General features: G+C 40.8%; 1 pseudogene; it reads left to right on the top strand.

The window, feature by feature from the left end:
• Positions 1-425: 425 nt before the first annotated feature.
• On the top strand, positions 426-1,307 carry LOC118535501 (small ribosomal subunit protein uS2 pseudogene; annotated as a pseudogene).
• The last annotated feature ends 17,205 nt before the right edge of the window (positions 1,308-18,512 follow it).

The raw sequence follows: 18,512 nt of genomic DNA, 5'->3' as shown, positions 1-18,512 counted from the left end.
GTAAGAACGATGTGGAACAGAGCCCCCTCTGGCCCACCACGGACAAGAAGCATTCATGAGAAGTAAAATTTGTTTATTTTAAGCCACTGGATCTGGGGCTTGTTTGCTACTGCAGCATAACCCAGCTGACTCTGATTGACACTGCATCTCTTCCTGAGACTTACTCATTTCCAGCCCTGCTTCTCAAACTTTAATGTACACTCTAATACCTGAAGATATTGTTAAAATGTAGATTCTGGTTCGGTAAATCTGGAGTGAGGCCCAAGATACCACATGTCTAAAACAATCTCCCAATCCCGGGTGATGTGGATGCCGCTGGTTCACACTTCCGGGATTGCAAGAATCTAAAACTTCACTGCACAAGAGGACAGCAAATAGCTATATATGGCCTTCCCGCACTACCCAGGGAGGAGTCCATAATGGTGTTGTTCTGTGTTCCCATTATAACTTAAAGGGAAACTTTCACAATGTCCGGAGCCCTTGATGTCCAGCAAATGAAGGAGGATATCCTCAAATTCCTTGCAGCAGGAACCCACTTAGGTGGCACCAACCCTGACTTCCAAATGGAACAGTACATCTGCAAAAGGAAAAGGGATGGTATCTACATCATAAAACTGAAAAGAACCTTGGAGAAGCTTCTGCTCACAGCTCATGCCATTGTTGCCACTGAAAACCCAGCTGATGTCAGTGTCATACCATCCGGGAATATTGGCCAGCGAGCTGTACTGAAGTTTGCTGCAGCTACTGGAGCCACTCCTAAAGCTGGCTGCTTCACTCCTGGAACCTTCACTAACCAGATCCAGGCAGCCTTCTGAGAGCCGAGACTTCTGGTGGTTACCGACTCCAGGGCTGACCACCAGCCTCTCATGGAGACATGTTAACCTGCCTACCGTTACTCTGTGTAACAGACTCTCCTCTGAGCTCTGGGGACACCACCATCCCTTGCAACAACAAGGGAGCTCAGTCAGTGGGTCTGATGTGGTGGATGCTGGCCTGGGAAGTTCTGCGCATGCGTGGCACCATTTCCCGTGAACACCCATGGGAGATCAACCCTGATCTCTACTTCCACAGAGATCCTCAAGAGACTGAAAAGGAAGAGCAGGCTGCTGCTGAAAAGGCCGTGACGAAGGAGGAATTTCATGGTGAGGGAACTGCTCCAGCTCCTGAGTTCACTGCTACCCCATCTGAAGTCGCAGACTGGTCTGAGGGCAAGCTGTGTCTGGTCAGCAGTTCCCTGCTGAAGACTGGAGTGTGTGGCCACTGCTCAGGCCACTGACTGAGTAGGAACAACCACTGAGTGGTCTTAAGCTGCTCTTCCAGAGTTTCTTTAAAAAAAAGAGCTACAAATGGCTATTTCCATTTAAATTAACTAAAATTAAATATTCAGTTTCACAGTCATACCCGCTACCTTTTAAGTGCTCAAAAGCTCCATGAGGCCAGTGGGCTACTGTATTTAATGGCAGAGAACTGTTTAAACATTTACATCATCACAAAAAGTTTTATCAGACAGTGCTGTTCTAGAGCAGCACCCAGAAACATAGTGACAGTTGGCCCTGGCATTTTGGGGGGGCGGGCATAGTCAAGACACAGGCAAGCGGAGCTGCTGGGATCAAACAGCAATCTGGTGGAAAGCAGAGTGGTTTGAGTCCCAGGACATGAAGCTGAGACGGAAACAAAATGTGACATTCAATCTGAGTACAGGATAAATCCCTGCCCTGCCTAATCATTTTATTTCCCCTGTGGATCATTTTAAGAGATTCCATTTCAGAGAAGGCTGTTCCAGGGAGCCTCTTCTCTCTTTGCCCTGATCTTGTCTGTCCAATTTGGCTAATCTATTTACTTCCCCCAGAAAACACACGACACCAAGTATAACACTTGTTTTTCATCTCCTTTCCCCAAGAAATCAATAGCACTCAGAGAGAGCATGCCTGTAAGCACTGCCAAAAGAGCTACAGAATTACACAGTACAGTAGGCATGTGGCTGTGATTGGATGCTAGCTGCCGCCTGCTGCCAGTGATGCTCTACACACTGGGGCCCACTCACCTCTCTCCCCGCCTTCCCCTTCCCCAGCAATTCCAAACAACAGGAAGAACCTCCTGGTTCACCTTATTCCCTCTTCCTTACCTCTGTTCACCCTGAAAATAAATAGACCTCCTTTTTTAGACTCAGACTTGGGCAGGGCTTATTAATCTGAGATCCACAGGCACAGCGGAACTGTATGAAAAAGCTCGGTGTATGTTACATGGTCCCCAATGCCTCCCAGCTAACAGGGAAGTGGGGATGGACTGTAGCTGGCTCCATCCAGGTTCTGGTGGCCCAGTGCATCTGGGGAGGAGCAAAAAGAATCTAAAAGGAACAAAAGGATTGGCATAGACAGGGAGAAGAAAAGACAGGAGTGAGAGACTGCCTGTGAGGGACAGGTTAGGAGTGACCCGCTGGAAAAACCACTGAAGACCAGAAGGAATCGAGAAAAATGTCATCTAGGATACCAATTCAGACCATATGCCCCACCAAACAGTAACTCGCTTTTCACCCTTCCCCATATTACCAAAGCCTTAGTCACATTCCCAAAGAATAATCCTAACTGTTATAATTCACCACACCTAGCAGCAATGAGGACACAATAAACATTAAGCTGAAGTTACAATCTACTACAGCCAAATTGGTAGACGGTGCAAGTTTACAGAGTCTACATGTTTTAGCAGATTCTCAAAGGATCTCTTGAACTAAAGGTCCACACTGCTGTCTGAAATCTCTGACAAAAGATATGATGCATCTGTAAGTACTGGCAGAACTGGCCATGTCCTTTCAAAGGCCTCTCTCTTCCACCTTCCTGCCTCCCATTGTTAATAATGCCACGTTGAGGGGCACCTGACTGGCTCAGTTGGTGAGTGTATGACTCTTATCTCGGGGTTGTGGTTTGAGCCCCATGTTGAGCGTAGAGATTACTTAAAAATAAAATCTTTAAAAAATAATAATAATAATACCACATTGAGGACTTGTGGAAGCAGTACTTTAGTCCGTCTCTGACAATTTCACCCCAAAGATTTCTAACTGCAGGAGAGAATGAATTTATCCCTGACACCCCTCTCCCCACCCCAGGGACCTGAGGCAGACCCCCAATGACCACCATAAGCTGGTCAGGTTCTTTGAAGTCTGAGCTCCATCTTTAAACATTCTGAGTTTTTACTCCATAATCTAGCCACACTTGTTTAAATATAAAAATCGTGCCCTCTACCATAGATCGTCAAGTACTACCAATACCCAGAAAGTTAGGCCATGCTAATCTGTGGATGCAGGTACTTGCTGTCACACCACCATGGGCTCTCCAGACTTGTAACTCTGTGTGAGAAGCATGACAGACTTTGTTGATTCCTTGGCTATTTTGCATGCATCTACCATGTGCCTAGCTCTTTCCAGATGCTCATAACACAGGGATATTAAACAACCCTGCCCACTAGGAACTCACGGTCTAGAAGACACAAAAGCAAACAATCATAATTCTGTGCATGGGTATATACTACTGCAGAGGAAAGAACAGGGCGCAGGTGACCAGAGGCAGACAACAAGACCAACTAAGGGACATTGAGATAATCTAGACAAGTATCTTTGCTTAATAATTTCTCCCACAGGTGTGAATCCCTTTAGAGAAGGAAAAAGAGAACTCCTTGGTTTTTCTTGAGTAACCAAGACCCCAGAAGGCCTCACTAGACCTGTAGGCAGCACATCTGCACATGAGTTCTATCTTCTTGGCTGAATCTTGATGTAGTTCCTGCTCACTTGGTTCTGGGTTGCAATTATCACACCCACTCCCATAACATGAAGGTAGGTAGAAAAGGGTAGCAAACAGAGCCATCTCTGGTGGCACATCTTCCCTCAGAGGCTGAATAGAAGCTCAGCCTACTGGAAACACAATATGGGCCCTTGAGTAAGTCTCTGGTACATTCAGGATGAGTCAATTAAAAAAATCCATATCCCTCCAATACAGTGGTCAGCAAAAGGCAAGACAATAAATATTTTAGGCTTTGCCAACCATGCCTAGTCTTTGTCACAACTATTCAATTCTGCTCTTACAGCAGGAAAGTGGCCCTAACCAAGCCCTCAACAAATGAGCATGGCTGTGTTCCAATAAAACTTTATTAATGGACACTCTAATTTCATCTACTTTTCCCTTTCTAAAAATACCATTCTTCTTTGACTTTTTTGGCAACCATTTAAAAATGTAAAAACTATTCTTAACTTGAGGGCTTATACAAAAGCAGGCAGTGTTTGCCCACCCTGTTGTATTAGTAAAGCTACTGCTTTTCATCACATGACGACAAATTAGTTTTAAGAAAACCCTGCCATCATGTGACTCATTATGCATGAGTCCACATGGCCCTATAGCCATGATGACTGAAAACTTATTGAGGACATGGGGATGAATTTGTGTGTACAAAATACTCCTTTTTATTCTGAGCAGTCTTTTCAAATTGTTGGAGAGATTTTGCAGGACATCTGGTTCTAGCAGGTAGAAATTTTCATATTTTTATTGTTTGCAGCAAACAAAGAGGAGAAGGAACTGAATGATTCCATCCACCAAGAAGAGAGCACAGCAACCACCTCTCAACAGTAAGACAAAAGGACAGTGGCAGAGGAGGCAGGGCCCCCGGCCAGGCACAGCACCAGTGGAACACACAGCCTTCTGCGTGGCCACCCACCACCTCGCCTGCCAGGATTAGCGGGATTCACAGGCCATGCTGCACTGCTGGGGGTTGTCATTCCTGGGAATAAGACAAGGTCCCTGAGCCCTACACGCAGCAGATACACATCAATGCCAGGAAATGTTATTGCCAAACACTGCCTGAGTCATGAGCCATGAGCAAGGCCAGCTGCTCATGAGTGGAATTTTCTAGCTATCAGAGAGTTCTCGACAATGCAGAGTACTGCTAAGCTCCTTGGAGACCCAAACTGGATTTCTCTTGTTTTCTTTTTTTCAAACTTCAGGGATCAACTTGGGACAGCAACGTGGGTATCTTATTTGAGGACCTAGGAAGTGAACTGATGCATTTTCTGCAAACCCTGTTCCTGCCGCCATGCCTAGTGTCTCATACACGTAACAGATCTTCAGCGATTCAATTCCATCCCATTCGCTAAACTAAGCCAGTTACTGGAGCTAAGGAAGTAAACCAGACAGATTTGGTTTGGACTAGTTGGCTAGCAGAGAAAACACTTAACTAATAATTCAAGTATGACACATATTACTGTAAGAGACACATCAAGTGCTAGAAATGCATCTAGGAAGGGAATCCAGCCTACTCTTGGATGCAGAGAAAGCCTCCTTGGGAAAGGACCCAAGGTTGGGGGCTTGGTAAAGAGGAAGAGAATATTTCCAGCAAAGGAAATAAAGTGTGTGAAGGACGCAGAGCAGAGACTGGGATGTGATCACAGATGTGAAGTACTAAACTCCAAAAAGCTGGAAAGAAAGGACAAGGGCAGGGACTGTGTCCTTGTTCAACTCGGTCCGTGCACAGGGCCTCTCCCAAGTGTTCAGTGACCGTCTGCAGCAATACAGAGAGCTAAACTCTCCCGTTTTTTTCTTCCTTCTATATACAACTTTATTACAGGGCATCTTGCGTGCAGATCCATTACTTGTTTACAGTTCGTTTCCCCCATTTAAACCGAAAGACGGATTTTGTTTTGTATTCCTCATGCCCAGCAGAATGTAAGGGCTCAATAGTGAAAGAAGCTAGACAAGAATGAAGGAAGAAAGGAAGATAAAGACAAATAATGCAAACTACAAAAAAAGAACACCAGTGCATTAAAATCATTATTATTGTGGTAGATTAATTCCTTCCCTTGGCAACCAGAAGGGTGGCAGAATATGGCATTCTAGGCATGGAAGGAAGAGGAGCCAATGTCCTCTCTACCTTTCGTCTCTTGTATCTCTTTCATGACACTTTTTAAGTGCCAGCTAATATTAGTCAGCTATTACTGCAATAATGCTGCATGACAACCACCCCAAAATTACTGAGCTTGATTTCTTGTTAAATTGAACTTGTGGGATGCAGGCTCCATGCTGAGGGTTGGAGTCAGGTCCTCTCCACACTGTTGGCTCAGTTTGGCTTGGCTCTTTGATTCCTGCGAGCTCCATGGAAGCTCTCCCCATTCTGGCTGGTACCACTTTCATACCTTGGTTGAAAGTCAGTCACCTAATCAGATCTAGGTCTGTCTCACAGCTCACTCTAGTATTTCACATGTCTTGGGTTGTTTCTGACATCCTGTGGCAAGAGAAACAGAATTGGTATTTCAGGGTAGAAGATATTTGTATCTTATTTTATGCAAAAGGGAAACAGCCAATAGAGAGGGAGGAGTTAATGAGTCAGGAAAGAAACTGATTAATTGATGGAGCAAGGGCCTGAAAAAGCAAGAAGGGAGAGGATCAAGGGCATAGGTAGAGGAACGGGAAAAGAGAGAAGAGGCAAGGAGTGACTTCCTTTCAAAGAAAAGAGAAACTGAGGATGAGAGGTGTTAGGAGTGACTTCCTTTCAAAGAAATTAGAGAGACTGAGGCTGAGAGTTGCTAGAGATAAAGGAGGCAGGGAGGTGAGGAATGTGTTCTAAGGCCTCTATTCTCTCTGGACAGTTTATCACCAGAGAGAATGGGATGAAAAGGTGAGGAAGAGGCCCTCAGGAAAGAGCTATAGAGTTGGAAGAGCTTCCCCACAAACAGGAAGAAGCACTGATGAATTCTCATAAGAGAAGTATGTGCCAAGCAGAGTTAGGGCCCAGCTAAAGATAGAGGTCAGGAGTTTGTTAGGGTCCTCATCTTTACCATTCTGTGATTTTTCTCCAAAGTGCTCAGCCACCATGGTGTGAGAGCTGAAAAAGCTGGTGGTTAATTACATTCAGGATTGGATGTAGGCCTTGCAAGTCAAGGAGCCAAAAGAGCAGAAGGTGCTGAAAGAGAGTGGTCAAATCGATGGGTCCTGGAATGTAGGCTAAGTGGAAAGGGAAGTGAGATGTGCACAGCAATAAAGGACAAGTCAAATCATTTAGCATCTGAGCCAACTCTCAAAGCCAACCCATCTCTTATTTACAGAAATCAATAAATCAACACAGTATATGTTTCTCAAGTGTGTTTCAGAGAACACAAATAACATTTTTTTCCCTCAAGGAGCTTACAGCCTAGCTGGGGAAACAAGATTAATGCATAAATCAATGCATGTCACACACAAAAAAACATAGCTATATTTCAAAAATTTCAGGTATTTTAGAAATATAATGTGAGCTAGAGCATGGTAGCTAGGGTAGCTTATCCTCCTACCCTGACACAGAGCCAGAACTGGCTGCCTGACTTCTTCCACTGAGGAAGTAACTTTTTTTTTTTTTCAGATTTACTTATTTATCTTAGAGACAGAAAGGGGGGGGGGGGTGGGTAGGGGCAGAAGGAGACAGAGAAAAAGAATCTCCAGCAGACTTCCCACTGAGCACGGAGCCCAATGCAGGGCTCAATGTGGGGCTCAATCTCATGACCCTGAGATCATGACCTGAGCCAAAATCAAGAGTGGGATGCTTAACTGACTGAGCCACCCAGGTGCCCCTGAGGAAGGAACTCTTAGCCAGACCTACCATCAAATGACAAGATCCTTGCTGGCAGATAGGACAGGATATTAGCCTTTATGTCCTAAGTATCTGGCATAGATATGGGGAATCAATAAATGTTTGAACAAATGAATGAATCTCTAGAAACCCTGAAACCAAGGGAACTGAGCTCAGTTGACTAAAGAAAGTGTTGAATGGACGAGTCAGGGTGTGCCCGGGTGAACATCTGAGACTGGAGCTATTTTTCACCACTTGCTTCACAATACGAGTAGGTGAGCTGGCCCCATTTAAAGGGCCAGGAATGGAAAAGGCCATATTAGATATGGTAGTACATTTCAGACCTCACCTTGTGGTCAGCCCTGGCCATATTACCCCATGGTAGTACATTTCAGACCCCACCTTGCAGTCAGCCCTGTACTGAGTACTCTGGGGATGGAGAGGAAACATAAACCTTGTCTTCAATTGTGTAGTTTATTCTATAGTTGAGGAGCTATGAGGCACATAAACCCATGAGGCTGACAAGGAACCACGTAAAACAGTCTGTGACATCATTCTAGAGCTGACCGTGTCCACTGCAGTTAGAATTACACAAAAATTAAATTAAGTGTGTGTGTGTGTGTGTGTGTGTGTGCATAAACATTAGCTAGAGAAGATAACTGTTCTGGAGCTGATGTTAGCTGTTTCCACACAGAATACACTTCTTCCTCCATCAAATTCAGCTAATGAGCTTTTCGAAATTTACAAGCTGGCATCCCTACAGTCTATTCAGTAAACCCGTCAGAGAACAAAATAACCTCTTTATCTTAAATATTTCCAGAAGTGATTTAGGTGTCCATCAAATGGGGAGAAACATTTATTTAAACAACCTGAAAATGGAGAGACTGGAAATGAATAAAGAGAAGCTAACTTTTACATCCAGATGATGTGAATTCAACTGACCTAAAATAGAATGATAAAGCAAATTATGAAAAGAAAAAAAAAACCAGTATAGAACAACAAAAAGAAAAGGTATGTAAACCTTGCTTCATGAAAATTTACACGAGTGAAAAAAGAGCCTTTGAAACTCTATAAAATAATAACTATGTAAAAAATAAAATGCATTGATATGGATCCAAGGAAAATATAAGGTCTACAAAGTTATAAAGTCTACAATTAAGATTTTAACTATAAAATATTTTTAAATAAAATGTAATACTTGTGTTATGCTATGCATATGCAGTTTTTTTTAACAAAAAGCTTATAAGCTACTAAATAACATCAGAATGGTGAATGATTAAGTCCCTCAATGATGTGATCATTATTTATTCATCATTGTATAGTGGGGGTGTGACTCTTTTCTCCAGGGAGCATCTGCATCAGAAGGATGAAGGCAAATTCCAGGAGTCTTTCCCATTTAAAATACAACTGAAGTAGTAGGGTTATTTTGGCCTAAAGAAGTGCTTGATACAATTTTACCACAATTTAAGTAAAAAGTTGCGTTAGGAATGTTCACTGTACATTTCAGTGAAATAACGAGGATATGGTGATGATGATAGCTTTTACTGATGAATGTAATAATGTCAGCAGGGGAAAGATCCATGAAGATATATTAATTTCTACTTAGGTAAGACTCAGTCACCAAGAGAAAGGATTTATCTCCTGTAACTGTATTTCCATGAGCAAAATAGGGTCTTTATTATTATCCATATGGAGCAGGCAAACATTATTAAATCCTAGTACTGAAACGATGAAGTAGTGGAAGGTAAAAGGTAGGAAAAAGGAAGGTAAGCCAAAACCCACCTCACTGTCTGAAAGCAACAAAATAATTAAATCCACAAATGCACTAAAAAATAATAAAGCTCTTCTAGATACAAAGAGTTTTCAAAAATATTTCTTGTTGCCTTACTTATTCAACCTTTACAACAATCCTGATGTACAGATATTATTCTTATTCTCATTCTATAGAAGAATTACTAAAAACTCCTATTTATATGGAAACTTCCCAGTTTCCAAAGTGATTTCACAAATATAATTTAATTTAAAATACGTTTACTAGAGAAGAAAATTAATCCCAGAAAGTTGAATGACTTGCCAAAGGTCTCATGCCTCATACGTGTCATATCCAGGATTCAAACCTCTCTTTTTTGACACTCAGATGGTTGTTCAGATCTGTTTTGCTCAACCTATGGAGAGTGAGGCCACATCTGCACAAGGCATGGTCAACATCACCATTAGAAGCTCAAGTACAATTTGTATGTTTCTAACCCATCTCATATTCATCCCCATGAGAACCACTTTTCCCAGCTCAGGGGAGAGATTCCAAATGTGTTATCAATAGTCTTCCTTTGGGCCAAGAACAAAGATCTCAGACTACTAACACCTTAAAAAGTGTCCCAACACCCTACTTGCTAATCTAGAAGAGGTTTCCAAGGTCCTGGATGGAAGTGAGGGCATTCCCACGTCATCGGTCAGATAGGCTAAGGCAAAAACTCAGAATCTCAGGGTGTACAGGACTCATTGCAAGCTGAGTCTTTATGGTTGGTAGCAACCAGAGAACAACTTTTCCCTGGCTCGGATTCCATTCAGCTCCAAGTGTTGGCAAAGGATGGAAGTGGCTCTGGTACATTTCACACCTTCTCGCTCATGGCTTTCAAGCCCTTCGGGTCCCTTCTATCATATTCTCTTTCCCATCCTATAGCATAATTAATTTAGCTGTCAAAAAGGAAAAGCTGGCTCATCAAAAACACTGGAATTCTATAACACTCGGTCATCTAATATTGCCACCTAATTGTAGAGTTATTTCAACATTTGTTCCTCAGTGACTCTTGGAAGGATAAAACCATTAAAGTACATATATATACATACACACACATATATATATATATATTCACCAAATATATGTATATAGTTGGTGAATGTAGAGTGTAGGAGAGAAAGATGCAGTTTAATATCTTAATAAATTACACAACCATATTATTTTGCATCATCCAGATTTTTCCCAGTCTATACTGCTTATTTCTCCAGCAACAGTGGAAAATGCATCCTTACATCCTCTTGATATTTGTTACCACAGTGAGCATGTAATAAGTTTAAAGCAAATATAATTTTATTAAATTCAGCTACTGCTGATTCAGTGACCTTCCAGAGAGGCAAACACACCCAGTTGTCAGATGCAAGCCATCTCCCTTGAGACTCACTATTGCTCACACATCCTCTTGGGTAAAGTGCTTGCAAGCTGCTTAAGCAATCTCATGATATCAGACATAGAGGCAGAATGTTTCAAGTCATAATGTCCCAAGAAGGTAGGACCACATAATACTATCCTCAAATTCAGTCCAAGAAGTTATTTAGCACCAAATGGAAGACTTCTTCCCTTTGCTTCTTCCCTCACCAGGTATTCCAGGATAAGGAAATAAAAATTCAAGAAAGTGGAAGAGAGAGTATTTAAGAGATCCCCTTCTCTTCCTTGCCATCTTCCTTCTCCCCACCTGGAAGCACATTCAAGTAGATGAATTACAGGAACATGCTCTTGGGGGCTTACAGCACCATCTGTTTGAGAGATGTTTTCAACTCTGAAGATGAAATAGAAAGGTCCAGAGAAGAAACACAAACCCAGAGAACACCACCGCATAACCAGAACCCAGCTCTTGGTTCCTCCAGGACATGCTCTGGTGCCTGTCACTTTATCCACTGCCTCAAACTGCTCTGCATTGGCAGCATGTCACCACAGCCCCCATCATCAGAACAAGAGGTGTGGCTTTCAGCTCTGGGTCCACAAGGCTGACAACCAGAGCTCACCTGGGCAGGATTTAGGGAACCAGGACATGACAGGGACAAGAGGTAACCACGATGCAGCACTGTGAGCAGCTGAACAGCTCCCCAGGCAGACCTTCTCCCAGAAGTGCTGCCAAGCATGGCCTCAGCTCTAAAGGTAACATGGAGGTTCTCGCCAGCAGTGAACCAGCTACAGCCAAGAGTGAGAAATGCTCAGTCATTATGGACTCCTTTGGGCATCATGTTCTCCTTCTAGATCAGAAGGGCCCTTCATTTTTGACCTTCCTCCTGCACTTTCTTCTTTCCCTAACATATCCCAAACTACAGCATGTTTAATAAGCAGGAAACAACAAAGCACAACAAAGCCAGACTGTAATAGTAGTCCAGCAAAGAGATGATGGTGTTCTGGACTAGAGGGTACTACTGAAACAGACTTCAGATGTGTTTTGAAAGTAGAATTAACAGTTTTCACTAATGGACTGACTTGGTGGGGCAGTGAAAGAAAGGGCAAAGTCAAAGATAAATTCTAGGTTCCAGTAAGTATATTTCCTCTTACATTCAATTTATCAAATACATTTTCATGAGGACCTATCATGTGTAAGGCATTGTTCTGGGATCTGCAGAGAATATCTCTGACCTCCTGGAGTTTACAGCCCTATTGCAGAATACTAAAGAAAAAATAAAACAAAGCAAAAAGGAGCAACAGCTAATATATGATACATACTAAGCGCTTTAACTGTTTTTACAGATATTGGCTATTTTAATACTAATACTATCATTATACTCATTTTATGGACCTAGATCCTGAGGTCTTGGTCCATAAAATGAGAAAGACTATATAATTTTCCCAAGGATTGTTACTAAAGTACCACTTAATTGATCTAGGAGGGGGAAACAATTCTGTTTTGGCAAAGTTAAGTGTGAGAAATCTGTGAGATGTCCAGGTGGAACTGTCTAGTAAGGAACTGGATATGTATATCTGGAGCTCAGAGAAAAGATTAAAGTTGGAGATACAGACAACAGCATCCTCAACATATAGCCATGGGTTAAATGAGATCTCCTGGAACAGAGAGTAAAGGGAGACTAGGAGACCCACCAGGACAGTATCCTTAAAAAAGACCCAACGTCGTCAGGGCAGGTAGGGAAAATAACACTGGCATAGGTGAATGAAAAAAGATAACTGTGTGGTAGAGAGCCAAAAGAGAGGAGTCTGGAATCTTAAACAGAGGAGTAATTAAATGCCAATGCTTCTGGACATAAATTAATATCTTCTATTTCTAAATACTGTATTAGTCAGGGTTCCCCAGAGAAAAAGAACTGATAGGATATAGAAATATGTAAATATAAATATAAATATATATATCCCAAACCAAAATATACTATCTCGTTTTTTGCCTTACCAGGAGTCAGGAAGAAACAGACCCAAATCTTCTCTGACGAACATACTCTAAACCTAAGATTCAAATAATTCCTACTGACAGAGTTCCAAGGAATATGAATTCACATTTGAAGTGGCAAACCATGAGGAAATGAGCCACTGTGAGTGTGAATTACCAGCAGAAGCAACAGATGGCAGAATCAGACCTGCAAAAGCAAAGATATTAGAATTCTAAAATCAGAATATAAAATAAATATTTAAAGTAATAAAATAATAGAGTATCAAAAGTAGGAAAAAGCATCAGAAGATTATTTAAAGATATCAGGCTGATCTGAAAAAGAAAAACAGAACTACTAGAAATGAAAACCATGCTCATTTAAAAGAGAAATTCAGTGGCCATGGTAAACAGTTTCGATACAACAGAAGACAGAAAGAGTGAACTGGAATATCAGAAGGAGTGACCAAAATACATCACAGAGAAAGGAAATAGAAAAAATGAAGAAAAACAGATACTGAGAAGAGAGTGACAAAATTTAAAAACACCTAATTAGGATTCTAGACAGAAAGAACACAGAGAATGGGAAAGAAAAAAATTTTGAAAAGACAGTGACTGAGAATTTTTCTGAATTGATCCCTAAGGTCCAAGTCTACTTTCTCTATTAAGGAATAATCTATCATGAGTGTTCTGCAGTTCCTAGAGTATAGATCTTTACCTCTTTGGTTAGGTTTATTCTGAGGTATCTTATGGTTGTTGGTGCTATTGTAAATGGAATCGTTTCTCTAATTTCTCTTTCTACAGTTGCATTGTTAGTGTATAAGAAAGCAAGTGATTTCTGGGCATTGATTTTGTATCCTGTCACATTACTGAATTGCTGTATGAGTTCTACTAATTTGGGGGTGGAGTCTTTTGGATTTTCCACATAAAGTACCATGTCATCTGCGAAGAGAGAGAAGAGAGTCTGACTTCTTCTTTGCCTATTTGAATACCTTTTGTTTCTTTTTGTCTGATTGCTGTTGCTAGGACTTCAGTGGTGAGAGTGGGCATCCTTGTGTTCCTGATCTTAAGGGAAAGGCTCTCAGCTTTTCCCCATCGAGGATGATATTCGCTGAGGGTTTTTCATAGATGGATTTTATGAACTTGAGGAATGTTCCCTCTATCCCTATACTCTGAAGAGTTTTAATCAGGAAAGGATGCTGTATTTTGTCAAATGCTTTTTCTGCATCAACTGAGAGGACCATAGTTCTCTCTCCTCTTACTAATGTGTCATATCACATTGATTGATTTGCGAATGTTGAACCACCTTTGCATCCTGGGGATAAATCCCACTTAGTCGTGGTGGATGATCCTTTTAATGTATTGTTGGATCCTATTAGCTAGGATTTTGTTGAGAATTTTGGAATCCATACTCATCAGGGATATCAGTCTGAAATTCTCCTTTTTGATGGGGTCTTTGCCTGGTTTGGGGATTAAGGTAATGCTGGCCGCATAAAATGAGTCTGGAAGCTTTCCCGCTGTTCCTATTTTTTGAAACAGCTTCAGGAGAATAGATATTATTTCTTCTTTGAATGTTTGTCAGAATTTATCCATCAGGCCCTGGACTCTTGTTTTTTGGGAGGTTTTTGATCACTGCTTCAATCTCGTTAGTGGTTATTGGCCTATTCAGGTTGTCAATTTCTTCCTGTTTCAGTCTTGGCAGTTTATAGGTTTCCAGGAAGGCATCCATTTCTTCCAGGTTGCTCAGTTTATTGGCATATAGTTGTTGATAATAATGTCTAGTAATTGTTTCTCTTTCCTTGGTGTTTGTCGTGATTTCTCCCCTTTCATTCATAATTTTATTAATTTGGGTCCTTTCTCTTTTATTTTGGGTAAGTCTGGCCAGTGGTTTATCAATCTTATTAATTCTTTCAAAGAACCAGCTTCTAGTTTCGTCAATCTGATCTACTGTGTTTCTGGTTTCTAATTCATTTATCTCTGCTCTAATCTTAATTATTTCTCTCCTAATGAGTGGAGAGAATAGGCATCGTTTGTTGCTTTTTCTCTAGTTCTTTAAGGTGTAAAGTTAGTTGGTGAATTCAGGATTTTTCTATTTTTTTGCATGAGATTTGGATGGCTATGTATTTCCCCATTAGGATAGCCTTTGCAGTATCCCAGAGGTTTTGGACTGGTGTGTTTTCGTTCTCATTGGTTTCCATGAACTGTTTAAGTTCTTCTTAGATTTCCTGGTTGACCCAAACATTCTTGAGCAGAGTGGTCTTTAGCTTCCAAGTATTTGAATTTCTTCCAAATTTTTTCTTGTGATTGAGTTCCAGTTCTAAAGCATTATGGTCTGCAAATATGCAGGGAATAATCTCAATCTTTTGGTATCAGTTGAGACCTGATTTGTGACCCAGTATGTGGTCTATTCTGGAGAAACACTCATGAAAGAAACTGAAGAAGACACAAAAAGATGGAAAAACATTCAGTGCTCATGGATCAGAAGAATAAACATTGTTAAAATGTCTATGCTACCCAGAGCAATCTATACCATCAATGCCATCCCGATCAAAATCCAATGACATTTTTCAAAGTGCTGGAACAAACAATCCTAAAATTTGTATGGAATCAAAGACCACGAATTGCCAAGGAAATGTTGAAAAAGAAAAACAAAGCTGGGGGCATCACGTTGCCTGATTTCAAGCTATATTACAAAGCAGTGATCACCAAGAAAACATGGTACTGGCACAAAAACAGACATATAGACCAATGGAACAGTATAGAGAGCCCAGATATGGACCCTCAACTTTATGGTCAAATAACCTTCGACAAAGCAAGAAAAAATATGCAATGGAAAAAAGTCTCTTTAATAAATGGTGCTGGGAAAATTAGACAGCTATATACAGAAGAATGAAACTCGACCATTCTCTAACACCATACACAAAGATAAACTCTAAATGGATGAAAGACCTCTATGTGAGACAGGAATCCAGAACATAGGCAGTAACCTCTTCGACATCGGCCACAGCTACTTCTTTCAAGATACATCTCCAAAGGCAAGTGAAACAAAAGCAAAAATGAACTTTTGGGACTTCATCAAGATAAAAAGCTTCTGCACAGCAAAGGAAACAGTCAACAAAATAAAGAGACAACCCACAGAATGGGAGAAGATATTTGCAAATGACACTACAAAGGGCTGATATCCAAGATCTATAAAGAACTTCTCAAACTCAACACCCAAAAAACAAATAATCAAGTCAAAAAATGGGCAGAGACACGAACAGACACTTCTCCAAAGAAGACATACAAATGGCTAACAGACACATGAAAAAATGTTCATCATCATTAGCCATCAGGGAAATTCAAATCAAAACCACACTGAGATACCACCTTACACCAGTTAGAATGGCAAAAATTGACAAGGCAAGAAACAACAAATGTTGGAGAGGTTGTGGACAAAGGGGAACCCTCTTACACTGTTGGTGGGAATGCAAGTTGGTACAGCCACTTTGGAAAACAGTGTGGAGGTGCCTCAAAAAATTAAAAATGGAGCTACCCTATGACCAGCAATTGCACTACTGGGTATTTACCCCAAAGACACAGATTCAGTGAGAAGAAGAGCCATATGCACCCCAATGTTCATAGCAGCAATGTCCGCAATAGCCAAACTGTGGAAACAGCCGAGATGCCCTTCAACAGATGAATGGATAAAGAAAATGTGGTCCATATATACTATGGAATATTACTCAGCCATCAGAAAGGATGAATACCCAACTTTTAACATCAACATGAATGGGGCTGGAGGAGATTATGCTAAGCGAAATAAGTCAAGCAGAGAAAGGCAATTATCATATGGTTTCACTTATTCATGGAACATAAGGAATAGCATGGAGGACATTAGGAGAAGGAAGGGAAAAATGAAGGGGGGGAAATCAGAGGGAGAGATGAACCATGAGAGACTATGGACTCTGAGAAACAAACTAAGGGTTTTAGAGGGGAGGGGGGCAGGGGGATGGGTTAGCCAGTGATGGGTATTTAGGAGAGCACCGGGTGTTATATGAATACAATGAACCGTGGATCCCTACATCAAAAACTAATGATGTATTGTATGGTGACTAACATAATAAAAAAAATTAAAAAAAAAAAAAAAAGGAATCATCTAGATTAGACAATATAGTCCCCATAGCTCACTTCCCCCAGGACAAAGGGCAGTTGTGAGGTAAGAGGAGCAGATACACCACTATCAGGGGGGAAAAAAAAAACTGGGTGCAAGGTTCACAAAGCTAAGCCATGAGAAATCATATGGAACACAATTAAATTCCCCTGACAGGCAGGCATCAAAACCTCAGAAAAATCTATCCTCCAGTGCTTGGGAGGAAGACAAGCCACAATTTATATAAGAATGATCGAGATGTGAGATTAAATAACTCATTCTCTTACTCTCAAATCTAAGAACTTTACAAAGGACGGAAAGATGGTTTGCTGAAATTAATGTAAACAAAACTATATTATCAGTCTTGATTTAGGGTAATTCAGAAGTCCTAAGGAGAAAAAAATCCCAGAAAATAGCATGTAGATTGGCACAGTGAATTTTTCACACACCAAAAATTCACCCCATTCAATGACATAACTTTTTTATTTATTTATTTTATTTGAGTACAGTTAACACAAACTGTTGTATTAGTTTCAGGTGTACAATATAGTGATTCAGCTTTTCTGTATGTTATGTTATGCTCACCACAAGTGTAGCTACCATCATCACCATGCAATGCTATTATAATACCATTTATATTCTCTATGCTATACCTTTTATTCCATGACTTATTCCCTCCATAACTGGAAGCCTACATATTCCATTCCCCTTCCCCAATTTTTCCCATTCCCCCACCCCATCCCTTCTAGAAACCATCAATTTGTTCTCTGTATTTATAGGTCTGATTCTGCTTTTTGTTGGTTGATTCAATTGTTTTGTTCTTTAGATTCCACATATAAGTGAAATCATACACTATTTGTCTTTCTTTCTGACATTTCACTTAGCATAATACCCTCTAGGTCCATCCATTTTGTCCCATATGGCAATATCCCATCCTTTTGTATGGCTGAGTAATACTCCAGTGTGTGTATATATATATGTGTGTGTACCACATCTTCTTTATCCATCCATCTAACAATGAACACTTGGATTGCTTCCATATTTCAGCTACTGTAAATAATGCTGCAATAAACATAGGGGTGCATATATCTTTTCAAATTAGTCTTTTTCTTTTCTTTGGTTAAATACCCAGTAGTGGAATTACTAGATCATATAGTATTTCTATTTTTATTTTTTAAGAAATCTCCATACTGTTTTCCACAGTGGCTGCACCAATTCACATTCCCACCAACAGTATACAAGGGGTCCCTTTTCTCCACATCCTTGACAACACTGGTTATTTCTTGTCTTTTTGTTACTAACCATTTTGACAGGAGTAAGGTGGTATCTCATTATGGTTTTCATTTGCATTCCTCTGGTGATTAGTGATGTTGAGCATATTTTCATGTGTCTTTTGGCTATCCATATGTCTTCTTTGGAAAAATGTCTATTCAGATCCTCTGCCCAATTTTCATCACATTATAGTTTTTGGGTGTTGAGTTGAGTATAAGTTTTCTTTTTAAGATTATTTATTTTTGAAAGGAAAGAGAGAGAGAGAGCATGAGTGGGAGGGGCAGAGGAAGAGGGAGAGAGAATGTACAAAAGACTCCACGTTGAGCGCAAAGCCTGACGCAGGGCTTGATTTCACAACCCTGATATCATGACCTGAACTGAAACCAAGAGTCGATCAC

Source organism: Halichoerus grypus, chromosome 3 (assembly GCF_964656455.1).
Source record: "Halichoerus grypus chromosome 3, mHalGry1.hap1.1, whole genome shotgun sequence".
NCBI classification, from domain to species: Eukaryota; Metazoa; Chordata; class Mammalia; order Carnivora; family Phocidae; genus Halichoerus; species Halichoerus grypus.
This window is presented reverse-complemented; position numbering and strand designations above follow the sequence as displayed.